This window comes from Stegostoma tigrinum, chromosome 9 (assembly GCF_030684315.1).
Source record: "Stegostoma tigrinum isolate sSteTig4 chromosome 9, sSteTig4.hap1, whole genome shotgun sequence".
NCBI lineage: Eukaryota > Metazoa > Chordata > Chondrichthyes > Orectolobiformes > Stegostomatidae > Stegostoma > Stegostoma tigrinum.
Window position 1 is genome coordinate 60,656,577 of NC_081362.1, and position 26,305 is coordinate 60,682,881.

General features: G+C 42.8%; 1 long non-coding RNA gene across 2 annotated transcripts in view; it reads right to left on the bottom strand.

Moving 5' to 3' along the window:
* Positions 1-9,713, bottom strand: part of LOC125454967 (uncharacterized) — a 102,388-nt gene extending 92,675 nt beyond the window's left edge. The window contains exon 1 of one of the 2 annotated variants that reach the window (XR_009446161.1): positions 9,605-9,713. This is a non-coding gene — a long non-coding RNA (uncharacterized LOC125454967). The remainder of the gene's footprint in view (positions 1-9,604) is intronic. The other variant, XR_007248121.1, reaches the window with a different exon arrangement.
* Between the last annotated feature and the right edge of the window lie 16,592 nt (positions 9,714-26,305).

The window sequence follows — 26,305 nt, forward strand, 5'->3', positions numbered from 1 at the left end:
TCCCTCTGTATTTTTGCCAGCAGCACCAAGCCGTGTGACATCATTATCTGCTGACAAAAGGTTATTGTAACAGTTGTTCCAATTAGTGAGTGGCTGAACTCAGGAAGATGGAAAATGTTCACTTTGAAACTTGTTTTTCCTGTGGAGATTGAACTATCAAAACCAATTGGTGCTGAGGACCAGATACTGGGAGAGGATGTTAGAATTTGGGCTAACTCCCAATTCTGCCTACTACTGTTCAGACGAAGAGCCAGTTGCCCTAAATAGGATTAATTTCTTACAATCTGAACCTTGGAACTTTGCCTGTGATGTGCAGAGTATTGTACACAATGGGACAAGCAACATTCACTGAAATATCTTGCACCCAAGTTCTCAAGCATTGTCCAACATGCATTCCTGCCCACTCTGAAATGTAGAAAATAACAGACAGGGTACATCATACAGGTCAGACTAAAACTACTAGCTCAATTTATTATACAGATTTATAAATAAAAACAAAGAAAAAATTGATTTTCTGAAGATGGGTCTAGACCCGAAACATCAGCTTTCCTGCTCCTCTGATGCTGCTTGGCCTGCTGTGTTCATCCAGCTCTACACCTTGTTATCTCAGATTCTCCAGCATCAGCAGTTCCTGCTGTCTCTCCCAAGGAAAAAGTACAACAAGGTTCTGACAGATGAAAATTTATAAAGCAAAGATTGAAACAATCCCTGAAGGCGTAGACTCTCCTACAAAATCCAAGTGAAGTTGACTTAAATGTTCACCAGAGATAATGGGAACTGCAGATGCTGGAGATTCCAAGATAATAAAATGTGAGGCTGGATGAACACAGCAGGCCAAGCAGCATCTCAGGAGCACAAAAGCTGACGTTTCGGGCCTAGACCCTTCATGAAGGGTCTAGGCCTGAAACGTCAGCTTTTGTGCTCCTGAGATGCTGCTTGGCCTGCTGTGTTCATCCAGCCTCACATTTTATTATCTTTAAATGTTCACCACTTGTTTTCAGTGGAAAGGAAAATTGTAAAGCATGAGGCGGATCCACTGCCATTTGTTTGTGCCCAGCAGGAATAGTTAAACATGACCCCATGGTGTTTTATGTGTTCAATGCAATGATTCCACCCTGTGCAAGGACTCAAGCCATCGTTTAATTTCAGTTGAAAATGAACTAAGGATAAATTGCCTTTGTGCTAACAATAAGCTCTTACGGTGTTATGCTTGCATAACAGCTCTCATATAAGTGGAATGCACTGTTATTGTCCCAATCACAGGAATACTGGACAAAATGAATATTTGTTAAGCTCTCACTGGATAGATGAAAATCTTTTAATGAATAAAGTGTAAGGGAGAACTAAGGGCAAAATAAAAAACAACATGATTCAAGGGGTGAAGTGAAATGCCAAATAATCTTTATCAAGTTAACTTGAACAAAACAAGCATAAGCAAAAATAATCAAATCGGTATACTGAGCAGGTAAGATAATGACTCTAAACCATATGTACCACATATACACATACTATATTCAAATATTTGGGATGAACATAAGGCAAAAATGAGTTAACAGACAAACTAAAGTCTTACATTTCAAGGGCTGTGCTTTAAATGGCTAGTAATATCATGGCAGATTCCGCACAAATGTTAGTGATACTTTCAATCATCAAATCTCACAAGAATTTTGTCTCTTTTGTAAGGGATTATAATTCTTCCCTTTCAAAGATTTGATCTTTGGAGCCCCTCAGAACTCCTCTGATTGATGTAGTCACAATGGCTGTTCACATTTTGGTAGCTAAATCTCTTCTCCCAAGACTGTGACTACTCCAAAGTTTCTAATACCAGCACAATTTCAACTTTTATCAAACAACTTGCCTCATTGTCCTACTGCTGAAAGCCTCTAAGTACCAATCTTTCTCAGTTTCATCAAACAAATATCACTTGTGGGCTTCATTGACCCCACGATCAGCTGTGTTGCAGTATCAATTGTTGTCAGGTTTTCTTTCTGGCCTTAACATTTTTCCATGGCACAAGCAACCACTCCCTGGGGCTTGTCCAGGGAACTAACTGAATGCAATCTGCTCACAACAACATTTTGCAACCTTGCTATTTTATTTGCTTCAGCACCACAGCATCTTTAAACTGGAACAAACATCTCTCAGCAACCATATTCCCAAATAAATTGAAGTCAGTGAACTTTCTTAAGCTCCAGAAGTCTCCATGATGACATAACTTACACCAGACTGTCCTTGACCTGATTTTTAGGTTAAATCTCCCTCATTAATACTTTCTTCTTCAATCTGATGATGTAAATTGGTGTTACAACCTTTCAGAGTTCCCTGAATCTTCTTAACTAATTTAGCTTTAATTCTCTCTTCTTGCCATTACAGTAAGCTTTGCAGACCCCAGACCTCTGCATAATTTTCTAACAGCTTCTCCGTGATTGGTTGCTTTTAGGAGTATACCTTCCAGCTTACTGGGCGTTCATATTGATGGGAACCTGACACTTTGCTGGTATGTGATTGCTTACCAGGTAATTGAGTTGGGCATCCTGTTGGACGGTTGTCTAACCTATGAGTGGGACCCATCATTGCAGTTGGTTTCCAACTGAAGTACTTCTGGTCTTCCTTTTGAGTTGATCCCTGGTAGGTCATATTCAAGATGAACTTGTCTGTAAACTTACTCTTTGTGATGACCCTCTGCAATTAGAAGCTAGGTGATAGGCGACAATATTGACTTTCATTCAGAAGATAAATTTATACGTTAGTTTGTGTTCTGATAACAATCTGTGACAGGCACCTGCAAGACTCACTTCTGCACAGTTGATGTTTCTTTGTTAATCGGCACAGTTTAAAATCTAATGCAAGTGGAAATATCTGGTTAACAATCACAAGTGTGATCAAGGACCAGAAAGGATTTCTTCTATTAAAAATAGACGTTTTAAAAGTCTCTTCCCTCTCAAAATGACCCACGATCATATTTCTGTCTTTTACGAGTTGTCAATGTCAGTTAGGTGGAGGCCTGCCAATAGAAGATGCACTTCCCGTACAACAAGACTGATGGAGGTCAGAGTTCAAATTCTATTGACTTGCCTAAAATGATTAGAAGCACATTTGGAACGGTATGAAAATGACTGCACGCTGCACTTGACACGACTGATGTTGCTGTGTATTGATTGTATAACAAGAAGAAGAAGACACTTTAAACCCTCACTTTCATTCTGATTCATACAATGTTGCGTTTGTTACAAGGTTACAGTTACAATGGTATGGTAGTTACCTAATGTGAAAGGCTGTTTCTTCTGACTAACTGAATAAGCCAACGATGCCCGTTTTCACATGGCCAGAGGTGCTGTCAACAAAATGCCTGGGGAGGTGCTCTCACATCTGTTCTGCTTTTGTCTGCCTGCCAGACATATTAGATTTATAATTACGTAACAAATTACTAAACTATGTTCGTGGGAAGCAATGACAGACAGCATACATAATATCAGTCATCGGCATGGCCCTCTTGGCAAATTCCTCCTATTAAAACTACCTGAGAGTCACTGCACTTTCCTAGACAGAAGACTGCTTCTCAGTTACATTCTATAGTGCAGATAACAGATGCATTAGTCTTAGGAAATAAATATAATCCTTAGGTGAGCTTTGCTAATAAGTTCACCAAGGTATGGCACTGGACTATTGTGCTTTTCTTCACAGAGTGTCCACTGCAGTAAGGAATATCTTCAGGGAGGTATTTTTTTTTTAAAAATCAGCTTCTAATCTTACTTCAGGTTGTTCAAAAGTGAACATTATCTATGTAAACAATGAGGGCCTTCAGCCCCTGGAGACAGTTAGATCATTGCTGCTCTTGAACCTGAGTAATAGTTGACTCAATGTAAGTAGCGGTTTTCTTGCTGTTTTAGCATATGGTTATGTGAAGTCACAGTGTGGCATGCCCTCTGATGGTTGATGGCTGCCTACTTTGGTACAAATTTTGAATAGGATGCAGATGCGTGCAGATTATTGGCCTCAGCTGTTGTTAAAATTCTACATGGATCAATATATCTTCTCCAGTATCCTATTTAGGACCAGCTTTCCTGTCATTTACCTTAAAATCAACATTCCAGAACTATTTCCACATGTCTCTGTCATCAGGTGAGTTGAATTTGGCGGCATGGTGGCTCAGTGGTTAGCACTGCAGCCTCACAGCACCAGGGATCCAGGTTCAATTCCAGCCTCGGGCAACTGTCTGCGGAGTTTGTACATTCTCCCCGTGCCTGCGTGGGTTTCCTCCGGGAACTCCGGTTTCCTCCCACAGTCCAAAGATGTGCAGGCTAGGTGGATTGGCCATGCTAAATTGCCCTTAGTGTTCAGGGGTGTGTGGGTTATAGGGGGATGGGTCTGGGTCTGGGTCTGGGTCTGGGTGGGATGTTTCAGGGGACAGTGTGGACTTGTTGGGCCGAAGGGCCTGTTTCCACCCTGTAGAAAATCTAATCTAATCTAATTCTCGTTGTGGCCCTACAACTAACCCCAGGATGTGTTCATTCTGTCCCTCGGTGTCACCTAACCTAATCCAATTAATGGTAGATCTCAGGGGAATGTTGTTGAACCGAGAGGCCAAGGGGTGCAAGTTCATTGTTCCTTGATAGTAATGCCTTCAAAGATCAGAGCATTGAATAAAGGAGTTAGGATGTCAAGTAGCGGCTGTATAGGACATTAGTGAGGCCAATTTTAGAATACTGCATACGATTTTGATCGCTGTTGTATAGGGAGATTGGTGTTAAACTAGAAGGATACTGAAAAAATTTACAAGAATGTTGCTGGGTCTGGAGGGTTTGAGTTAAAGGAGAGGTTGGATAACCTGGGACTTTTTTTGCCTCTGGAACATCAGGGGCTGAGGATTGATCTTATAGGGGTTTATAAAATCATGAGATGCATAGATAAGGTGAATAGCCAATGTCTTTTCCCGAGGATAGGCTAATCCAAAGCTAGACGGCATCAGTTTAAAACGAGAGGGCAAAGATTTAAAAGGGACCCTGAAGGGCAACTTCTTCACACAGAGGGTGGTGCGTTTATGGGATGAGCTGCCAGAGGAAGTGGTAGAGGTGGGTACAGATTCAATGCTTGAAAAACAATTGGACAGGTACATGAATAGAGGAACATGGGCCAAATGGGACTGGCTTAGCTTAGGATACTTGGATGACATAGATGAGTTGGACCAAAGGGTTTGTTTCTGTGCTGTATAACTCTACAACTCTATGACACCTGCAGTCTGCTATGACCTGCATTAGTTTATTGCATTTCTGATGCAACCATGCCCCAGTCTCTCTCTTTGAACTCATGACCCTCTATAAGTGTGGCTGATATGGATTCCCACTTGTGCAATTACCTCCTGACTTGTTCTTTCCTGCACTTGCCATCAGTGTATTTTCGGAGTAGGATCCCTCCAACCCCTTCTCTGCAGTACTTTAGTCTGTGTAATGCTTTGCTCACTGGGTCTGTTTGATTTCTGCCTATTGCTTACCATGTATTCTGCAGTGGAGCTTTTCCTGGTTTTCCTTTGGCTTCTGTGCAGGCCTTCTCTCCCATAGTAGAGTGCCTCAAATCCCATCCTCGTTGTTTCCTAGCACTGTTAAGTTTCCTTTACCTCTGAGAATTGATCACTAGGCTAGCTCCTGTGTTCTTCCAATAGTGCCATACCATCACTGGATTTCACGAAGGCCGTTACAATGTCAAGTCACAGTTCTATGCGTCTGATAGTGTTGCCGCCTTGTTGTAATGTGAGATCTAACTTTTTGATGAATGATCAGCAATAGGCTTCATTGAAGTATTCCAGATACAGAAGATGGAAAAATCCAGACGCCAATTCCATGTGATTTGATGTCATAATGACAAAGATCCTTTTGCACGAACATAGTGGCAACATTGACAGGAAGAAGTTACAATTCTACTTTCTCTCCATTTCAAACTCAATTTCCCACCCTTTGCTTCTTCACATTTGTATATTGAATCCACAAAGTACACAAATTGTTTTTGGAAAATCTTTCAAGATAAACCATAGAGCTTCCCCTCAATTATGCTGATTATCAGCAAAATTTACCTGAACGCGGTTCTGAGGAAGAGTCACCAGACCCAAAACATGAACACTGTTTTCTTCCTTTCACAGATGCTGCCAGATCTGTTGAGCTTTTCCAGCAACTTTGTTTTTGTCACCTGAACTCTTCCAGACTAGTAAAGAAGCTCAAGGAATTGCAAATACAAAACATGTCTAGTAAGAGACAAACTTTCATGATCCATTCCCCTCCTTGGCCTCAGCCGGAAATTAAGTCAGTCTGTTTACAACCTAGGTGTCACATTTGTTCCTGAAATGAACTTCCAACCTTATATTAGCATTATGCTAGCATTAACATCGCCTGTTTCCACTTCGGTAATATTGCTTGACTTTGCTCCTACTGTTGAAACATTCAGTTTTGCCTGTGTTATCTCTAGCCTCAACCATTCAGGCACACTCCTGGATGGACTCCCACATTCTACTCTTCATGATATGGAGGTCATCCAAAACTCCACTGCTCATGATATAATTGCAGGAAGTCCTGTTCCCCTATTATCTCTGTGCTCACTGACGTACATTGGCTCATGATCAAGCAACAGTTTGATTTTAAACTCTTATCCTTGTTTTCAAATTCTTCAATAGCCTTACTCTTCCTATTTCTGTAATCTCATCTAGCTCCTCAAAACCTGAAGTATCTGTGCTCATTTAAACCTGGCCTTTTGTACATCCCCAGTTCTAATTGCTTCACCACTGGTGGGTTGTGCTTTCAATTGCCTAGATCTTAAGCTCCCATGTTACCTCCCTACACCTACCTGTTTCTCAACGTTACGATTCTCCATTAAGGCATTCCTCCAAGTGTGTGATCAAGCTTTTGAACAACTGATCCAATAACTCCTTATGGGGCCAAATGAAAGGCTTTGTTATTTTTTAAAGTTCCAGTGAAGCACCTTCAGATGTTTCATTACATTAAAGGTGCTAAGTAAAAATAAGTTGTTTTTTGAAGAAACCGGCTAGGAGCCAGCTGTGTCCACAAACTAAAGTTAATTAGCATGGTGAGTTGTGGCCAAGTCACCATTATTTGTGGTTCTTTGAGGAGGATCTTAAAATTAAGCCTTCTTTTCAAATGTAAAGGCGCTATTATGAATCATGCAGAAACTATTAAGTATCATTGCAAACATATTCAGATACTTAATTAAAAGATTAAACACTTAGCAGATAACTAGTAAATAGTCTTCTTTTGTAAAGTAATTTTCAGTTATTTAAAATTAAGTTATTTCCAGTTGGTGAATTGATTAAGATTTCTTTTTCATAAACTGATTTTCAACTATGTCAATGGGTTGATACAATGTTACCTCTCTTTAATATATCCAGTAATATTGTTAGCATGAGGGCAAAAACACAGATTACATACCAAAATATGATCTGTTTGTGTCAGAGTGTTTAGAATCATAGAAAGCTTACAGCATAGGAAGAGGCCATTTGGGCCATCGTGTGATTAGCAGCTTAAAAGAAAAGAGCTTTCCAGTCTAACACTTTACAGTATTTGGTTTGTAACCCTGCAGGCTATTCCACTTGATGTGCATATCCCGATTTCTTTTAAAAGTGTTGAGGATTTCTGCCTCTAATGCCCTTTCAGGCAGTGAGTTCCAGGCTCTTCCAGGTGAAAAAGAAATTGCTTCATCTTCTCTCTAACCTTTCTATTAGCCACTTTAAATCAGAGCCTTCTGGTCACTGACCTTTCTGCTCAGATAAAAGACCCTTCCCATTCACTCTATTCTGGGCATCTTAATCAAACCTCCTTTCAGCCTCATCTGTTCCAAGGAAACCAATCCCAGCCTTTCCAATCTTTCCTCACAGTTGCATTTTTCCAGTCCATATTAATGACTTGGGTGAGAAAAGTAAATATACTATAGCCAAGTTTGTAGATGACAGAAAAATAGGTGGAAAGGCAAGTGATGAAGATGGCAAAAAAGTTTTCAGTGGAACATAGACAGATTAAGTGAGTTGTTAAAAACTTGACAGATGAATGCTTTGGTGACAAAACATCCCCACCTAATATCCCTGACTCTCTTCGTTCCATTAAGCATTTTCACTGTTCCTTTCTCCAATGGCCGCTATCAATCTCAGTGCTGCCAGGGCTGTTGGAGCTGCTGATCAGTCTGATTGGTTGGCAAACTCCAGAGGGTATGTTTTCCTTCCACTAAGGGGTGGAAGTCTGACTCTCAACATTATAGCCTGCCCACAGTAAGTCTAACTGTGGGCAGGCCTTCTTCCTGATCAGCATTCCTCCCAGCAGCGTGGCCAGTCTGCTATCTATTAAAATTCTAACTCTGACGTTGGCTGGAATTGTACAGACTGGGATGAATGGCTGGAGACCTTCTAAATATGGTAGTCAAAGGCATCCAGGGAGAAGCCCAAAGTTCCCATTGTCAAAGGATTTTCTCAGAAATGGGAGACCACCAGTGTTTCAGGCTCCTGCCATCAGGTGTGTGCACCAAACAAGTTAATTTAATCCCATCACCAACTGAGCCTGGCATATTCAAAGAAAAAACCTTTGTGCCTGTCCTGTGAATGTGCTACATAATGGTGGTAGCATTCTCTAACAATTATATAGCAAAGGCTGTGGGGCTGTCTGATTGGGCTGCCATCTCCGAGAGAGAGGCTGCCATATTGGATGGCAATATTGGTGGTGGTCTTTTCATCAGCTGTGCTCCCACAGTTTGCCAAGGTGTCCATGCACCCGCCTTCTATCCCATCAGTGGGATGTCCTCGTATGAGGTCAAATACAGCACAATGTATTGTAGGTGAAGGGAAATATTTGTACATTTTTCAAAACATTGCACTGCAACAGTCATTTCTGAACTAACAAGGGAGTCAATGGCTATCAGGGATGTAGGGAATGTGGAGTTGAGGCCACATTCAGATCTTATCGAAGGCTGAAGGGGCCACATGGCCTATTCCTGTTTCTAATTCGTATGCACCAGTATTGGCCAGTAACAGAGAGTTAAAGCCAAGATTTCAATTATCCTGACCTCGAACCTCAGTAAAATTCATTTCTAAACTCACATCATAGGCTTCGGATTTATTTCAATTCACTTATTAAATCAATAAAGATCCAAGAGATGCTCAGAACTGACAGGAAATGAAACGATTAGGATATGCCAACTACAAGCAGGCTGGTAAGTCAGCCAACTTTCTCTTTCTGTCTCTCTCCCTCTCTCTCTCAGGCTTTTTGGGCCAAGGTCTTCTTGATCAACAATACACATGATTAAAAGAGTACATCATAAGAAAAGCTGATGTATCCATGGTTTTACAATTTCTTAGCCAAAGAGGAAAATATTTTTTACCACATTTACATATAATTAAGTCTCCACAATGTGTACCTAGAATGAAAGTTGTGCTTGACTGCTGGCTGTGTTATTTCTCAGACTGGATACTATGCTAACACTCGGAGCAATGTGATTCTCTTTTCTCTATAGTGGATATTTCACAGTTCCTGGAAGAATCAGTTTTCCGACTCAACTCTACTACTCATATTCTTATGTGGCTTCAATCTTTTACTTAACTTCTTGATCACATTCCTACCTTTTCCGTTTTTTTTCTGTTACCGCTGGCTGTCTCATTCTTGTTCAGAAGAGACAGAGGATTTATCTGCTGGGAAATGCAGGAAGGCTTAGTACACTGCCTGGTTGCACCTTCACAAAGGACTATGAGTAAGTTTCCCCCTTCGACCTTGCTCTGTCCTCTAGACTTTACTCACCAGAACAGAAAACTCCACAGCAGCCAAACTCATACACAAAACAAGCCCAAAAAAACATTGGCCCAGCTCATCGAAAAAAAAACTTGGCTGCCAGTTCACACAAAAAGAAAAGTACTCACTTGTGGTCAAAACTCCAGAAGACACATCAAGATGAAAAAGAGCTGTGCACTTATGTACAAAGGCAGTTAATGGATAAAGAGTTTGCAAAATATTTGCCTCACCCCACCTCAGTGGGCTTGTTTTTGTCTCAGTTCGTGATGTTGTAAAAAACATTTTGTTTAATTGCTATTTAAAATAAAAGTCTTACCCCAAACTATAGAAAATGTTATTAATTAAATTAGAACTCTTCTGGTCTTTTATTTCCACACCAGGTTAGTGAGAGCTTTGTCTGGGCACTAACAGCAAATAACTGTCCAAGAAGACATACCTTACGATCTGGTCCCAAAATGGTAAGAGTGATCCTAACCCTCACTTCTATTGTGCTGTTGCAAAGGTTCTGTTGGTCCTTTCAACCTTTCTTTATTCTTTGATGGGACATAAGCTTTACTAGCAAGGCCAGAATTCATTGTTCATCTTTAATTGCCCCCAGAAAGAGTGAATTGCTTGGCAATTTCAGAGACCTGTAAAGATCCTCCTACAATACAGTGAATCTGGAGTCACATGTGTCCCAGAGATAACAGCAGATTTCCTTCCCTGAAAGTATTAGTGAACCAAGTGGCTGTTTAGAACAATCAATAGTAGTTTTGTGGTCATTGTTACTGAAATTAGATTTCAATTCCAAATTTACTAATTGAATTTAACTGGAGGATCTATTGCACCAGGGTGGGAGGTTCTGGGAGGATTTGATACCGTAATCACCAAAACATCAGCATGAACCACTAAATTTAATGTTTAGTGATATTTCCACTACTTTAACCCAAATTGTCTTGCCTATCAAGCAGAAATGATCTCAGGCTGTGAATGTTGGCAGATTAATCACTGAAGGCCTGAAGTGGCAAGGGAACATTGCCAAGATTGAGCCATCTTTCATCCATGTACAATGTATCCTTTTAGCTGAGTTGCTGAACAGTGATGAGGAGCAACAGCCTTAGCTAATTTATCATCCTACATAAGAGAAACTGAGCCAATACTAGCTGAGATGAACAATTTAATAGATGATGGGGGATAAATACACTGTTTTCATACAGTGCAACATAGATGGGAAACTTTTACCCAGAACAGATTTGTCATAGTGAGTGTAATGGCCTGAGGGAACTTTACTAGCAAAAATGGCTTGACATTATTACATTTAGCTCAGCACCATGATAAAAGAACAACTTATGCTGATATTTTTATTGTGGAGGTGCTACGACATGGGCTCCGTGCACTCAGAGGAGCAGTTTTTTATTTAAGTTGGTGGAGATCCATCGGTAACATTCAGTCAGAATATCGATTGTAAGGCTGAGGAAATTATTGGTGGAGACATTTTTATGGTAATAACATCAGGTCCAGAGTTGGATGTCTCACTCTGTTAGTGTAAGTGGAGAAAAGTGAATTCTACTCTGAATTCTGAACACTGAATTCTACTCCTAACACCAGTAGACTATCTGGGCTCCAAGAAAACACCAGTAAATATAATAACAACTGCACCATTTTAAATGCAGATCAACTTCCTTTACTGGTGGCAACAAATGTGACTTGGATCTTCTAGGCCTTGACCTCAGCCGAGAAATCAAATTGTGCCACTCTTCTCTCCCATTAACAGACCCTTTCTTCCAGGTTCATTCTTGTGTTCATGTTGATGAAAAGTTGCAACATTCGAAACATATACCCTCAATCTCACCCACTCCAATCTTACAGGCCATTTTTGGGAAGTCTGGTTATATTCCCACCCTTAGGCAGGGATTGGCTGCTTGTGCTGAATTCTGATTTATCTATATTGTACCCAAATTTCCTCTGGCAATGCTGATTTCCAGTTGACTTACATCAGGGGTGTACCTCTGAACCTGAGAACATTTGGAAACCACCATCTCAATTACTAATCCAGAACATTGTAATCACTTTACTGTATTACTATTCCTAAATTTAAAATAAATTGCCATACTGAAAAAGAACATTGCGAAGCTGTGCAATCTCCAATGTTAACTGCTTCAGGTTACCCTACTATAGGCTGTGTAAAAAGGGAAGTTTAAGTGGTCAGTGTAGTAAAACATACATCTCCTTTTTCAAACAAATGAAATAACTGTGACTAGCAGATGTAATACCAGCTTCTGAAAGATGATAAAAACATGCTATTGGCATCATCCTAATGATAAAACGAAAACCAAGCCAAACACTGAGGTTATGATCAACATGCTTTATTCAATTGAGTTTACATTAGAATATAACACAAAATGACATTTATTTAAAGAGTTTCTATTAGGTCATTTGGCCTATTTGGGACTTACAACAATATAAAGACAATTTGTAGGGAGGCCTTGGTTTTGCATGTTCTTATTTGAAGCAGAATCTTAGACACAAAGAAAATGTCATTTGGAAAAATATAAATGTTTAAAAGTAATTATTCATAATAGAAAGCTAATTTTAAGAGCAAAAACTAGTCCAGCTTCTGGGAAAGAAAGGAAACATATTCTGGGAAAAAAAGTAGCAGAACTTGCTGGAAGTCTATGGCGAAATTTCAGAAAAGTTGGTAAGAATGTGAGTCAGGGCTTTATATTCCAAAAGTGTTGCCTGTGTACACTCCACTCAGCACAAACATATAATCTGACTAAACCTCAGATGCCAAAGCAATTTCTTTGATTTGCTGGCAGCAAGTTTTGTGACAAGGAAGCAGACAGAACATAGCTCATGTTCCTCCTCCCTGTCCTCAATGTTCTAAAGAGTATACAAGAACTGGCTCACTGTCCTGGAGAAAAATCTGCAACAAGATTCCAAGATAATCGTAGAAACACAAAGAGTACTATAAATGGTTGTGTTACTTGGCACAAGGCAGTCCCTATTAAGAAATACAGTACATGGCATCTGAGTCAACTACATGTCTGATAATTGGTATCAAAGATTGTGAACCAAAGCAATCTGTCGAGTTGCTTTTTAAATGTATTTTCATACTGTCTTGCAATTCTGTTAGGCCAGCTAACATTCTCACAGCTCTTTACTTATTCTGATGCAAGTTTTGAGTATGCACTTGATAAAAGAAGTAGGTAATTCATTGTGATTCCTCCGTCACATCACAGTGAAAAAGAAATATCTCTGACGTCACTTCCGCTCCTGAGGCAGTCTCCACCCCCACACCCAGCTCCAGCTTTACAGACAGCTCTACTCCTAGCCCCAGACCCAAACCTTGTTGAGTCTTCACCATACCGCCCAGACCTCTCCTTCACTAAGGACCAAAAGTCAATCCTCAGCAAAGGCCTCACCTTCATTCCCCTGCGCCCACATATCAATGAATTTCCTTTGCTTCTGGATGTTGAACTCTTTATCTTCCACGTCTGCCTCCACACCTATTTCTTTAACTGCGAGGGTAACCCATCATCTACAGACCGCTACTCCTGTCTGCAACAATCCTCATCCTCCTGGACACCTCCCCAAGGCCACCTACCCTCCCTTGTCCTCTTCATCTCCAACTACTGTTGCAACATCGATTGCCTCAATCTCTCTACCCCTCTCACTCACTGCAACCTCTCCCCCACAGAAAACACAACCCTCAGCTGCCTCTGCTTCAACCCCAACCTCACCATCAAGCCTACAGATAAAGGAAAACACAGTAGTGGTATGGTGCATTGACCCTTACATTATCAAGATCAGGCGCCAACTCTCTGACATCTCCTCCTATCCTCGTCCCCTCGATTATGACCTCACCCCTGACCACCAAACCATCGTCTCTCAGGCCATTCATAACCTCTTCACCTCAGGTGACCTCCCACCCACAGCCTCCAACTTCATCATTCCCCAACCTCAGCATCATTCTTTTCTATCTTCTTCCCAAAATCCACAAACCTAACTGCCTCTTGTCTCTGCCCGCTCCTGCCCACTGAACTCATCTCCACTTTTCTTGACTCTGCTTTCTCCCCGCTCCCCACCGTCCAGGAACTCCCCACCAACGTCCGGGACCACCACCCACACCCTCCACCACCTCCAATATTTCCAATTCCTTGGCCCCCAACATCTCATTTTCACTATGGACATTCAATCCCTGTACACTTGTATTCCCCATGTGGATGGCCTAAAAGCCCTCAGCTTCCTCCTCTCCTGCAGGCCCAACCAGGACCCCCTCCACCGACACCCTCATCTGCTTAATTGAACTCGTCCTTACCCTTAACAACTTCTCCTTTAACCCCTCCCATTCCCTACAGACTAAGGGGATGGCCATGGGAACCCGCATGGGCCCAAGCTATGCCTGCCTCTTTGTAGGATACGTCGAATAGTCCCTCTCCCACTGCTACACTGGTACTTTCCCCACCTCATCCTCCGTTACATTGATGACTGTATCAGTGCTCCCTCGTGCTCCCACAAGGAGCTTGAACAGTTCATCAACTTTACTAACACCTTTCAACCCAACCTCAAATTCACCTGGACCATCTCTGATACCTCATACTCCTTCCTGGACCTCTCTGCCTCCATCTCTGGTGACCACCTCAAAAACGACATCTATTTCAAGCCCACCGACACTCACAGCTACCTGGGCTACACCTCCTCTCACTCGCCCTCCTACAAGAATGTGATCCCCGACTCCCAATTCCTCTGCCTCTGCTGTGTCTGGTCCCAAGATGGGTGTTCTACTCCCACACATCCCAGATGTCCTCCTATTTCAAGGACCATAACATCACCCTTCCGGTGATTGAAAATTCCCTCAACTGCATCTCTTGCATCTCCCACACTTCTGCCCTCACATCTCCTCTGCACAACAAAAGTAAAGAGAGTCCCCCTTGTCCTCACATACCACCCACTAATCTCCGCGTATCATTCTCTGCCACTTCAGCCACCTACAATCTGACGCCTCAACTAAAGAGGTATTTGCCTCCCCATCCCTATCTGCCTTTCATAGGGACCGCTCACTCCACGACTCCCTCATCTGCTCCACACTTATCACTAACCCCTCCACCTCTGACACCTTTTCCTGCAACTGCAGGAAGTGCTACACCTCCCCCATGACCTCCATTCAGGATGAAGACAAACCTTTCATATCAGACAGGGGCTGAGTTGTACATCCGTCAACATGGTCTACTGTATCCACTGCTCCTGAAGTGGCCTCCTCTACATCGGTGAGACCAAGCGTAGGCTCGGAGACCGTTTCGTAGAGCATCTGCACTCTGTATGTGAAATTTTTTGACATGAATTACACGGGAAATGTGAGGAAAAATGGATTATGCAGTGAATGGTAATGACTTGAAACTTGCTGTTGATGAGCCTGGTGGAACCAAATGATCGATGATTTCAAAAGGAAATTTAATCCCCACTTGCAGTGAACTACCAGAGGAAGTGGTAAATGTTACAGCATTTAAGACATTTATACAGGCACATGAATAGGAAATATTTAAAGGAATATGGGTCAAATGCAGGCTAGTGGGACTAGTTTGGTTTGGGAAACTTGGTTGGCTTGGACTAGTTTGGCTGAAGTGTCTGTTTCCATGCTGTATAACTCTGTGACTCTATGGCCTTCCGATCACCAACCATTTTAACTTACCCTCCCACTCCCTGGGTGACATGTCCATCCTGGGCCTCCTCCAGTGTCACAATGACACTAACCGCAAACTGGATCAGCAACACCTCATATTCCACACAGGAGCCTACAGCCCAATGGCCTAAAAATGGAATTCACCAGTTTTAAAATCTCTCCAACCCCAGCCTCATCTCAATTCCAACCCTCCCTCTCAGCACTGCTGCCTTGACCTCATATAACATGCCCATCTTTTCTCCCCTCTATCCGCCCCTCTCATCCCACTGACCAATCCCCACCACTCCCTACTTGCATTCACTATCACCATCCCAGCTACCTTCCCCAGCTCCAACCCTCTCCTATCTATTTATTCCTGAGTTCCCTTCCCCTCCGCATTTCTGAAAAAGGGTCCCAACTCGAAATGTCAACTTTCCTGTTCCTCTGATGCTGCCTAGCCTGCTGTGTTCCTCCAGCTCCACACTGGGTTATCGCCAACTGATTCTCATTCACTGGTTAACTCGAGAACAAGGTTTATATCAGGAACAGCCTGTATGAAAGAGAATACTAACATATTGTGAGGTATATTCAACTTTAAGAGGCAGTGTCAATGCAGATACGTTATAATCTATATTTTGCAAATGACCAAAACCACATAAGAACAACTACATTCATTTCATTTAGTGCTAATGAGCACCACATGGCTATGCTCATGATATCAAAGGATACAGTCTCCCACAACACAATGGAGCTATGATATGACCTGGAGGCAGCTATCTGTAATGAAGACATCTCTAGAATCTGTTTACACTGGAAAATTCCATTGCAACTGATTGAATGGATATGTTTAATATTAAAATTAATATAAGAAGCAGAAGCAAAATGATGGCAACAGGAAGAAAACATCGTGGATAGAAAATGAGAGTAAATGAGAAAAACTTTTAACATAGAGGACAGAACGCCTTGACAAGTTTTGGTGTAACCGTTGGTGTAGAGCAGATTGTGATTTCTTCTTGTGTGGAAGCAATTTACACCAGTTTTATGCTGATAATTCTGCTGCATTAATTTTCTTAATCATCTTTGCCCTTATCCACAATTTCAATCAAGAGGAATATCCTGCCTTATGTAGAAGACCATGGATCAGAATGTTCTGAATGGGTATAAATTTATACTAAATTTTTAAATGCAAGGAATACCTCAATTCATAAGTTACAATGTTTTATAGCAATTTTTCATTATTTAAAAAAATCCTGTTCATTGAAATCTGTAATCAATTTCCTATACTTTGGGTGTAGACATTTTCACACTAAAAACAATAAACACAACTACATTTTCTGAAGTGAGCTGTGCCTAACACGTGTAAATGATAGTTTTGTATTTTAATTTTCCATCGTCAAGTTAAGGAGAAACTTAAACCTTGAATTTTTTGAACAGAAACAAGTGCAAAATGAATTTATGCAACATGTTCTCATAGTTTAACCTTTACATTCTGGCATAATTTAAGTGTTATACCATTTTCGAAGCCAACATACCTTGCTCCCCAGAGGAGCTCGAACAGTTCATCCACTTCACCAACACCTTCCACTCCAACCTTCAGTTCACCTGGGCCATCTCCAGCACATCCCTCACCTTCCTGGACCTCTCAGTCTCCATCTCAGGCAACCAGCTTGTAACTGATGTCCATTTCAAGACCACCGACTCCCACAGCTACCTAGAATACACCTCCTCCCACCCACCCTCCTGCAAAAATTCCATCCCCTATTCCCAATTCCTCCGCCTCCGCCGCATCTGCTCCCACGATAAGACATTCCACTCCCGCACATCCCAGATGTCCAAGTTCTTTCAGGACCGCAACTTTCCCCCCACGGTGATTGAGAACGCCCTTGACCGCGTCTCCCGCATTTCCCGCGACACATCCCTCACACCCCGCCCCCGCCACAACCGCCCCAAGAGGATCCCCCTCGTTCTCACACACCACCCTACCAACCTCCGGATACAACGCATTATCCTCCGACACTTCCGCCATTTACAATCCGACCCCACCACCCAAGACATTTTTCCATCCCCTCCCCTGTCTGCTTTCCGGAGAGACCACTCTCTCCGTGACTCCCTTGTTCGCTCCACACTGCCCTCCAACCCCACCACACCCGGCACCTTCCCCTGCAACCGCAGGAAATGCTACACTTGTCCCCACACCTCCTCCCTCACCCCTATCCCAGGCCCCAAGATGACATTCCACATTAAGCAGAGGTTCACCTGCACATCTGCCAATGTGGTATACTGCATCCACTGTACCCGGTGCGGCTTCCTCTACATTGGGGAAACCAAGCGGAGGCTTGGGGACCGCTTTGCAGAACACCTCCGCTCAGTTCGCAACAAACAACTGCACCTCCCAGTCGCAAACCATTTCCACTCCCCCTCCCATTCTCGAGATGACATGTCCATCATGGGCCTCCTGCACTGCCACAATGATGCCACCCGAAGGTTGCAGGAACAGCAACTCATATTCCGCCTGGGAACCCTGCAGCCATATGGTATCAATGTGGACTTCACCAGTTTCAAAATCTCCCCTTCCCCTACTGCATCCCTAAACCAGCCCAGTGCATCCCCTCCCCCCACTGCACCACACAACCAGCCCAGGTCTTCCCCCCCACCCACTGCATCCCAAAACCAGTCCAACCTGTCTCTGCCTCCCTAACCGGTTCTTCCTCTCACCCATCCCTTCCTCCCACCCCAAGCCGCACCCCCAATCTACCTACTAACCTCATCCCACCTCCTTGACCTGTCCGTCTTCCCTGGACTGACCTATCCCCTCCCTACCTCCCCACCTACACCCTCTCCACCTATCTTCTTTACTCTCCATCTTCGGTCCGCCTCCCCCTCTCTCCCTATTTATTCCAGTTCCCTCCCCACATCCCCCTCTCTGATGAAGGGTCTAGGCCCGAAACGTCAGCTTTTGTGCTCCTGAGATGCTGCTTGGCCTGCTGTGTTCATCCAGCCTCACATTTTATTATCTTGGAATCTCCAGCATCTGCAGTTCCCATTATCTCTGATACCTTGCTTGAGGTTTGGATTTGAAAACTGAATGCAATACTGCAAATTGTACCTGGTCAAGACTCTGCACAATGAAAATATAACTTTGTCACTTTTGTGTTCCAACCCTTTTAACATAGAAGCCAACATTCCTCTTGGCTTTCTGGTTGACTTTCGTACCTATGCTTTAATGATTTCTATACACACATGTCAAAAGCCCTTTGAGTTTCACAGTCTGCGCTCCCTCATCATTAAGGAATATTTTGATTCTTATTCACTCAGATCAAATTAGGTGTCCACAAACATCCCCACAATGAATTCCACCTACTATAGCTTTATCTTTTCACTTAGTCTATCTATATCTGTCCATTAGCTCCTGCTCCTACCAATATTGTATCTCCTGACCCCAGTGCCATTGACAATCTTGGCTATAAAATCCCTTCGTCAAAGACATGAACAGACATGATGATAAGCTGAAGTCTCAGTGTAGATCTCTTGGAACATTCCTTGCAACATCAAGCTAATTAGAGAATGCTTGTTTTATTCTTATTCGGTCCTCTCCCTTTCAATCAATTACTGACCAATATCAAAAAAGATTATTTCCAATTACATGCATCTTCATTTCCGAGTATCTCTCATGCAGAATCTCGTAGTGATTAGAATGTTGTCAGTTAGGTCGATCTCAAAGAATATGAGTTCCTGATTACAGGCTGTTAACCTGTCCAATCAGGGAGTCCTGGCTGACAGATATAAACAGGAGTGGCAGGGTTCCGGTCACTCTCGGAGCCAGCTCTGTGCTACCAAGACCAGTGTCAGTTACTTTGCACTTGTAAATAAAGGGTAAAAGAAAGAAAGAACTGCAGATGCTGTCAATCAAAAACAAAAACAAATTTTGCTGGAAAAGCTCAGCAGGTTTGGCAACATCTGTGAAGAAAAAAAATCAGAGTTAACATTTCGGGTTCAGGTGACTCTCAGTGTAAATAAAGGGTGATGTGGTGATGGGATACCGAACTTCATGGAGTTATTTCAAACCTTATCAAAAGTTTTCTCAGAGTCCACTTAGACATCAGCAATAGGCACACTCCTAGCATTCAGGACAGTAATCTCCTCAGAAATATTCCACTAAATTAGTTAGGTTACTCATTACCCATTTTTCAAGAATGCATGCTCACTCTCTTTGATCAGGTGACACCTGTCAATTGCTTGGTCACTTTGTGTCAAAAGATGAATTCCACAACTTCCTACAACTGATACCTCCTTCTTGAATGTGGTTCGCAGGCAATTTTAGCAGAAATTGTCATCGGGAAGATCAGTGTGGAAATTAAAATGAACTTTGGGTACTTTCAATCTATATTGGAACAAGGAAATTCTAATCTATTTTTAGCTTTAATGTGCCTTTGGAAAAAGAAACCTTTTAACTGAGGTGTTGGGCCAAAATCTATATTGACTATAATTAATGGCAGTAACATGCGTTTGGACAGGTGAACTTAAAAATGGGGGGAATATTACAACATTGGCAGGTCTGTGTGGAAGCATGATTCAATTTCAGAGAATGCTTGTGGAACACTTAAGTCATTTTCTTTTTAGCTCATGTACAGAGCTCACCAGCAACAAAGACAATTCTCAGTTCTTGTCAGCGCTTCCAATGAGAAAACTATTACAAACAGTTGTAGGGCTAGAATTTCCTACATGATCCCACCCAGTGTCAGGTGGGATTATATTTGTGAATGACACGTAAATTAGGTTTACTGCAGCTCAATTGTCCCAACCTGGAATTTTCACCTCACAGTATCAGCTGCTGGCTGACCCTTTTCTATTTGCCTCACACAACGTGGGAGATCAATCACCCAGGCCAGAGAGGAAATCTCCTTTAGGGAGAGCCTGATTATAATCATGCCGTACCTCTGCTTTATTTAGGCGTTACTCTATTTGTAGCATACAGCTGAGTAATTGGGATGGCCTCTGCACTGTCTGAATCCATAGCAGTAGAGGCTCAACAGAAAAATATTAGAATCATTGAATCCTTACAGAGTAGAAGGAGGCCATTCAGCCCATCAAGTAAACATTGACTCTCTGGAAAGCAGTCCACCCAGACTCACCCCACCGCCCCCATCCCTATCCTTGTTACCTTGCACTTTCCCATGGCTAATCCACCTAACTTGCACACCTTTGGACTGTGGGAAGAAACTAGACCACCTCAAGGAAACCTGAGGGTATCAGAAAGCAGCACAATGGCTCAGTGGTTAACACAGTGGCCCCACAGCACCAGGGAATGGGTTCAATTCTAACCTCAGGCATCTGAGTGGAGTGTGTTGGTTAGTAGGCTTGGCTATGCTAAATTGTTCATAGAGTCCAGGGTTGTGCAGGCTAGGTGTGTTAGCCTTGGGGAATTACAGCGATAGGGTATGGGGATGGATCTAGTTGAGATGCTCTCCGGTGGGTCAGTGTGGACTCAATGGGCCAAGTAGCCTGCTTCCACACTTAAGGAATTCCATGAAATCTCCTCCCATGAAGCAGAACACTGCCAAATTCAGATGATGGTTCTTAATTTAGAAGTATCTGACTATTTAATGTTAAATGGAATAAGGAATAGTTATAATGTGTAATCTGACTACAAATCTCACTGTAGTAGTTATACCTTTAGAGTCCTAGAGTCATACAACACAGAAACAAATCTTTCCATCCAACTCGTCTATGCTATCCTAAACTAAACTAGTCTCATTTGCCTGCCTTTGGCCCAGATCCTCTAAACCCTTCCTATTCATGTACCTGTCTAAATGTCTTTTAAATATTGTAATTGCACCCATCTCGACCACTTTCTCTGGCAGCTCATTCCATACACGCATCACCCTCTATGTGAAGGAATTGCCGCTTTTAAATCTTTCCTCTCTCACCTTGGACATATGTCCTTTGGGTTTGGACTCAACCTACCCTAGGGATAAGAGCTTGGTTATACTTCGATGCAAATACGTTAGTTGGACACTAAGCATCTAGGTGAGGTGTTAAACTGAGATCCTATCTATCATTCTACAGTTTCAGATAGATTTGAGCAATGGCAATATTTGCATTCTATTAACATCTTAAACAACACTCTTGTCTCTAATCATTTGCTACTTTGGAACCTTGAAGGGGAATCTTTGGGTGCAGGATTGAATGGGTGCAGCATCGATAATGTTCATGCTGAAAATACCTTTATACGGCTCTCCATTCTGGTTCGGAGAAAAATTGTCCAGCTTAAACACACAGCCAGCTGGCAAGTAAGGTCTGTTATGAGTGATTATATAGAAAAAAAAACTACAAAAGTAGCACGGTCTTCAAAATGAATGTCTACACAAAATTTTCATTTACAATCAGAGGCTTCTCATAAAACACACAACGTGTTTGAAATAAATTAACTCAAAGAAGTTGACAGCTGCCCTGAATAAAAGCTACCGTCTTATTTTATTGGTCCATAAAAGTTAAACCGTAATATTCAGCTGAAATTTTCAAAAAGGAAACTGTACCCTATTTAAACAACATTGGCAAGTGTTCAAAAGGTGATGGTGTGCAGATTTGAGTTTTGTAAAATGTGAAATACAACCTACTGAAATCAAAGCTTTTTGAGAACACTAAGAACCTGTGTACAACTCAACACAAAAATATCAGTATAAATCCTAATGTAAAAGAATGCTCACTGAAGTATTGTGTTTAACTATTTGCTCAGTACATAGAAATTATCACATAACGCTCTGAATTTCACAACAGCACCTAAATTGAAAGGTTAGTTTCAGATTCATGACCAGCAACAGAGGATTTCCGTAGTTTCCATCGACACGTCTCTTTCTATTCTAAATTCAGTTGTTATTCATCCATCTTTTTAAAAAATCTTAATTTAAACAGCATCAGTTATTTTATCTGGATTCCACTTTGCAGAACCACTACCCTGAGGTGGAATATTATGAGTTGATTGGCTCCAATTCCAGTCAGAAGCCTCATTTGACCAGAGCACAAGTTGGACTATGGAGATGATAGTCAGAGCACTTGAATCTCAGCTTTCCCATTTTCACTGGTAATCAGCCTTAATGACAAGGTAATTGGCGGGCGGTTGGGGGGGGGGGGTGGTGGTGGTCACAAATCCAACAATCTCAAGTCATTCTAGAAAATATGTCAAAACTTGGAGTATGGAGCAGAACAGCTTCTGCGGTGTCAGCATTTAATTCGGGCCTTTTAAATGTTGTTCATGTTCTCTAGGTTGGAATGTTAATCTAAGTTAAATAATCCACGCAATCAACATAGTCCATTCTTGTTAAAATATACAGAATGGTGACAGCTTCATTTAGCTTTGTATCATCAGCTGTGAGATATTAGCCAGTTTATCAGTGTCATATTAGATCCATAATTTATCACATCATTCAGACTGGTTTCTTTCTTCATTACTGTCAGATTACCAGTCTACTCCTGCTTTGCTGTGACTCAACAGCATTTCTGACCAGGTCTTCTGATCCCGACTTCTATGAAAATGCAAAGTGTACCTACTTACTGTCAAAAGTAACAAATTAAGTATTCCAACACCTTTCAACTCTGAAGAAGAGTCAAACCATTAATTCTGTTTTACTCTCCCCAGATACTGCCAGACTTGTTAAGATTCTCCAGCGTTCTCTATGTTTGTTTCAGACTTCCAGCAGCCGCAGTATTATATTTTGACTGAGCAGCTTTCATCTAGACTTGTCAGGGAAAGGCTAACCAAGTCAAGAGCTTGGAGCTGGTACAATGCATCAAGTCATATAAAGGGTTGGATCATAATTCTGTACAGTCGCCAATTTTTTATATTCATGAGAGTGTTGCCAACATTTATTGCCCATTCCTAATTGCCAAGAGGGCTGTTAAGAGTTAATCATGTTCCTGTGGGTCTAGAGTCACAATGTCGGCCAGACCAGGTAAGGATGGCAGTGTCCTTCCCAAAAGGACATTAGTGAACCAGATGGGTTTTCCTGACAATTGATTCATGATAATCATTAGACTTTTAATTTCAGATATTTATTTAATTCAAATTCCACCATTTGCCATGGTAGGGTTTGAACCCAAATCCTCAGAACACTCCCTGGGGTTCTGGATTACCATTCCAACAATAATACCACTCGGCGATTGTCTCCCCATGAGAACAGTTAACGTGCTTAAGGAGCTTATTAAAGGGACTGTTGAGACTACTGTAACAGAGCTTTGTACGGGCACACCATGTAGAAGGAACAGGGTTCACAATAGGTAGCCGGCCATGCCTCTGAGAGAACTACCTAAGATCTACCTCAGAATGAACAGTGAGGTGGAAGGCTGGGAGACAGGTACCCTTAGCCCAGTGCAGGTGACAGATAATATTGGCTGCCAGCACTGAGTCAATAAGGAAATCACCACCCTCCTGACATTCCAGGGCAAAAACTGGGACTAGGTGGACCAAGCACAATTGAAGGGCTGCATGAGCAGAGGGAAGGTTGCAACTGTCAACTGGGCCATACCCGACAGATTCTCAGACCAGTGGCTACAAGCAGCAGGTAGGGCAGCAGAAAGGAATGAGGGGCAGGAAGTACACAGTGGCAACACCCTTAGTATACGACAATGGTCAGAGACAGAGCTGATGGAGGTGATCAAAATCTAATTGCACAGGAAGCTGTGCCTCTGCAGATCAATGGTTACAGGGACCTCAATTAACAAAAACTCCAAACTTCTCAGCACTGTTCTCCACTCACTGCCTGTAAACATTAAAGTTGCTGGGAGCTTGAACTTTTCTTTGCTTCTTGCTCCTTCCATGGACTTTGGTTGGAGACTTTGGTGGCATCTCACAAATGACTTCCCAACACTGCAGAATGCAAGGCTTTGATGACCTCTTTGCCAGGATTTAATAGATCAATTGGGATGAGAACTCAGAGGAAGGAAGAGCATTGGACTTTTCCCACAAACCCTAGATTCATTCTGGTAGTGGACATCATTGACTGTATCTCTGTACCCATCAAGGAAAGGCCAAGGGCACTGGATAGTGAAATGGCTATGGGCTAGATTCTGGAATTGGTAATAAGGACTTGTACTCCAGAATTAGCTACGCTTCTAGTCGAGTCTCTGGATCTCAGCAAATCCCAGCTCTAGTCCATGTACCTCAGCAACTCCCAACCCCAGCTCCTGGACCTCAGCAACCCCCAGCTTCACTCCCTGGACCTCAAAAACCCCCAGCTCCAGTCCTTGGGATTCTGCAACTCCCAGATAAGGTCCCTGGACCTCAGCATCCCCTAGCTCCAGTCCCTGGACCTCAGCAACCCCCAGCTCCAGTCCCTGGGCCTCTGCAACTCCCAGATCCAGTCCCTGGACCTCAGCATCCCCTAGCTCCAGTCCCTGGACCTCAGCAACCCCCAGCTCCAGTTCCTGGGCCTCTGTCCTAACTCCCAGATCCGGTCCCTGGATCTCAGCATCCCCTAGCTCCAGTCCCTGGACCTCAGCAACCCCCAGCTCCAGTTCCTGGGCCTCTGCAACTCCCAGATCCGGTCCCTGGATCTCAGCATCCCCTAGCTCCAGTCCCTGGACCTCAGCAACCCCCAGGTCCAGCTCCTGGGCCTCTGCAACTCCCAGCTCCGGTCCCTGGATCTCAGCATCCCCTAGCTCCAGTCCCTGGACCTCAGCAACCCCCAGCTCCAGTTCCTGGGCCTCTGCAACTCCCAGATTCGGTCCCTGGACCTCAGCATCCCCTAGCTCCAGTTCCTGGACATTTGCAACCCCCAGCTCCAGTTCCTGGGCCTCTGCAACTCCGAGATTCGGCCCCTGGATCTCAGCATCCCCTAGATCCAGTCCCTGGACCTCAGCAACTCCCAGCTCCTTTTCCTGGGCCTCTGCAACTCCCAGATCCAGTCCCTGGACCTCAGCATCCCTGAGCTCCTGCTCTCCTTGTGATTTTCTTCCTGCAATTACTAAGATACCTCATTACTCACTGCTCCTCTAATTATGGGTTGTTTCTCACTCATGCTTGCTGCTGATAGGCTCACTAGTGATCTACTTACAGAGGCAATTTTCTCTGATGAACCTGCAATTGATTTTCCAGGGTGATTTGAGAATTTCCAGGCATGAAGAAAGCCCCTGCCCCTGAGTATTATCAGTCTTGGTTACGAGGTACCCTCCACAATTCCACTCCATTGTTGCAGTAAAGTGGCAGCCTACTGGACACCCCATAACACGGCCTTCCAGGGAAATATTTCACTTGAGAACATTGAGGCTCTGGAAAAGGGCAGTTTATTGGAGGAAGAGGAAACACAGGAGATAGAAGAGGAGGAGGAGGGAGAAGAGAAGGAAGAGGAAGAGGAGGGAGAGGATGTGAAGGGGAAATGATGCCGAGCAGTGAGATACCCTGGTTTCACAGAAAAGTGGCTTTGTCTGGTATAAGGCAAAAAGCTCTCATTAGGATGCTATAAATGCTGGGAATTATCTTATTCAGGAGCTCTTCAAATGAGCCCTTTCGATCTAGAATAAGAGGCAATGTTTGTAAGTAATTCTGAGTTATTCGTGTCAACAAAACCAGTGATGTATGTACAGCATGTAAATATTTAATGGCAGTGCCCAGAGGTTTTCCTAGCATTTTAAGGAACTTATTGGTTTGTGGTTTGGTTCAACTTGGAATAATATTTGGATCTCACTTTGGGTAACTGTGGTCTGCTCTGGGTTGGGAAGGTCTCCCTCTAGCTGTGAATGTCTTAGATCTAACTCTAGTATGTATCTTCAAAGCTCCCTTATTTACACTGGGCTATATTCTACACTTCTCGGTTAGTTCATCTCTGTCCATTGTAAGCTGTTCCATCTCTCATCTCAGACCCTTGCACATTTTAAAAATCAGCCACAGGACCTAGCAGGC